Here is a 3,539-nt window from a genome sequence, read left to right as displayed (position 1 = left end):
AAAACATTTTGTGGTACGAAAAAAATCATTGTGGACAACAATGGACAACAAGATGCTGCAGCGTTAAATTGGACACTTTGATGTTTTAAAAATGTGCAGAAATTGATGTCATCCCAGGCAGCCCAGTGGGACAGGGACAGATAGAGATCTGCCATTATCTGAAAGGTCCAGTGAAGTGTATCGGTGAGTGTTTTGTTGCTTTTTCTCTACAAATGTGGCTGTTGTGTCGTATGACATGTCAGTGGGGACTTAGGCACAGTAGGGTTGGTTGTATGCTTTTTAACATGCTGTTGTTACGAGGACTTGTACCTGCATCGGCTGCAATTTAACTTTTGTCTGTTACACTTAGCTTTGTAGCTGACAAACCAAAATTCAGTCATAGGTGACAGTAAAGAATGGCAACTTGACAGGAATGGGATGAAGTCAAAATACCAGCTTTCGAAAAATACCTGAAAATATTGACGTGAAGATTGGTGCATTCATATTTTATATTCGCACAAAACACAGACTAAACACGGACTAAACTAGACAGCAAAGAGAGCATGTTTCTCAGCCAAGGCTGCAGTCCTCTAAAACCTGTTGTCTTATCATTTTAATAATAGAAAATGCATGGGGGAGTTATGATGCACAAGCTCAATATTGAGCAGAATGTAGATGTGTCATTTTTAAGTCCAATATCTGAGGAGAAAACATAAATACAAAATTACATTCCCAAAAAATAAGAAGCGCTGTATCAATGAAACAGAAGTCATTGATACTCAAATGATCTAAAATCTGAATATAAACATTACAAACAGCATTAAAAAAATGTGCCAAATGTGAAGCATTTTTATTTTCAGAAATATATATTTATATTATCATAAAAAAAAGAAGCAATAAAAATGAATGAAAATAAAAAAAACATGAGGTAAAAATTATGACATCAAATTATACTACTAATTAATCTAATCACGCAAATAATAACAGAATTAGGTCAAAAACGGTAGTGGGGATATGAACATTATTTTTTATGCATGGAAGGACAAGAGCACCATAGTAAAACGTAAACGCACAGAAACAACTGCATTATGCCACTGACACAAGATTAGTCTTTGCAAGCATCGGCACAGACAGCATACCAGAAAGCTTAGAAGAGTCAGAATGATGGTGAAGCGGAGTGTACGCTGCACAACAACCAGAGCCTGAACTTCCAAAAGTAACAAAGGCAGTAATGAGGTTTGTAGCATTATAGCCTTCATTTCTACATGCATGTGTTTCTGCAGTAGGATCCCAATGATGACTGTTTTAAAGTGTCTTTGGGCTGGATTTTGCTTTTCTTTGTGTTGTTTTTTTGTGTTCTTACTAAACGAAAGATTGTATGTATGTGTGTCCTCAGTAAGACTGGGATTTGTTTTGGTGTGTAGGATTGTAGCATAAGGTTTATATTGTAATGTGATATTTATGGGAGAATACATTTAATGTGATAGTAATTTAACTTTAAGGTCTGGACTTTGACTGGACCATTGGATTGTTTTATTTTTCAGCCAGTGTGCATGGGATTATAGTCCTTTTGCTTGTGCCAAGCTTAGCTGTTGGATAGATGGCTTCACATTTGACTCTAGAATGGTATACAGAGGAGTACTTGGTCAGCTCAATGTGACCCGAACGTGCAATTCCATAAGAGTGTATATCATTACCCGTCCACCACTGTGCTTGACAGTTGGTATGAGGTATTTGTGTTGATATGCTTTTGCCAGACACCTCTACTTTGGTCTCATCTAACTAAAGAGGTTCCATAAGATTTAACTTTGCAAACCTAAGCCATGCTGCCATGTTCTTTTTAAAGAGGACTTTAAAAAGAACGACTCTTCCACACATGCCATACAGTCTTTTCCTACTGTCATGAACTTTAACATTTAACATGCTTACTGAGGTCTTGAGAGTCTGAGACACAGTTCTTGGGTGATTTTACAGTTTGTCTGAGCATTGCACGGTCTGACCTTGAGGTGAATGTACTGGGACCTCCACTCATGCAAAGACTGTGACATTGTTTTAACGCACACCTGAATGCTCCAGACCAGCAAAATACCAAAACCTCTACATTTACAGAGGCGCTCACAGTTCTAGATGACTAATCAAGTGCATTTGATTGACAGCACGTAGCTGCTACATACCCTCTCAATTCCTATAGAAACAGTAAAGGTATTTAATGGGACTGTAGAGAGTTCATTAAATCATTAAATTCTATTTTTACTAACATTTCTCAGTGAATACCAATCTTTTTATAAACAAGATATACATTTTGTATTTGATGCTAACTATGAACAAATGTTTGTAAACAACCTGACTTTGTGATGAAATTTTTTATTTTTAGACTCAAACCAATAACTTTTTACTTTTTTCACTTTTCACCCAAAAATATTTTTAGATAATTTGCACCAAAAGGCACCAAACAGCACCAGCCAAAACGAAAACGAAAGCAAAGTATTCCAAGATCAAAACATCCTCATACACACACATAATACAGATTATATAAAAGTGCACACTAGCATACCAAATGACAAATTCGCACACACACACACACACAAAGTTCGACACGAGTGCGTGTAGCTCTCAGTCTCACAGTCACACTGGGAGTCCCGGCCTCTTCATTGATTCTTGCTCACTGTCTGTCCCACCGGCCTTGTCCTTTAAAACATGGCCGTTAGGAAATTCACTGGCGTATGCGACTCTGTGTGTGTTCCTGAGTTACTTCCTCACATTAGATGCATGGCTGGACTTGGAGCACTAACACACAGCCATGATTTCTGTTACCCACAGCTCTACTGGGGGAGAGAGAGTGAGATAGAGACTGTTCCTCTAGAATGTGTGTGTATGTTTTCTTTCTTCTTCTAAAACTGCTTTTCTTTCTTTCTTTTCCCTAAACTCTGTTTTTTCACCTCAGCAATAACAGTAGCAGCAGAGGCATTAGCTGGGTGTACAAAATGTTTCAAGCATACAGGCTCTTTATCAGCAGGTTCAGCAGCTGTGGTCTGTTTTTGACATTGTAGCTGGTCTGTTTCAGCAGCTGCTCCCATTCTGGTGTGGATGCAGGTGTATTTCTGTAGTACTTAAATATAAAATAGGTACAAAATGTTAAAGATGACCAGCTCAGTGTCTCAGGATATCCTAGATGAGGACCTGTTGTTGTATATAATTTACTTGCTCTTTCCTTGCCTGTTAAAAAAATAGTGTAAACAAGCTTATACAAAAGAAGAAGAAGAAGAAGAAGAAGTCATAAGAAGAGCTGAAAATGAGTGTTCAACAAAAGTTCCCACTGCAGCCACTGTCTGTGTTTTTCCATGTATTTTTCTTATTACTGATTATGTTTTTTCACGTTTCTCCCATTCCTGGTGAACTCCACGGTCATTCCCTTCCCTGTTCTGGTCCATCCGTCAACCAGTAAGTATTCAACCTGTGCAGAGTCAAGTTATATGCTGTTGGATTTTTCGGAGGCCTGCACAGAAGCATAGTTAAAAAACACTTATCCTTATCTTTCCCACAATAATGAACACAACTGC

This window comes from Pundamilia nyererei, unplaced genomic scaffold (assembly GCF_000239375.1).
Source record: "Pundamilia nyererei isolate P.nyererei 1_Seehausen unplaced genomic scaffold, PunNye1.0 scaffold00015, whole genome shotgun sequence".
In the NCBI taxonomy this organism is placed as follows: Eukaryota; Metazoa; Chordata; class Actinopteri; order Cichliformes; family Cichlidae; genus Pundamilia; species Pundamilia nyererei.
This window is presented reverse-complemented; position numbering follows the sequence as displayed.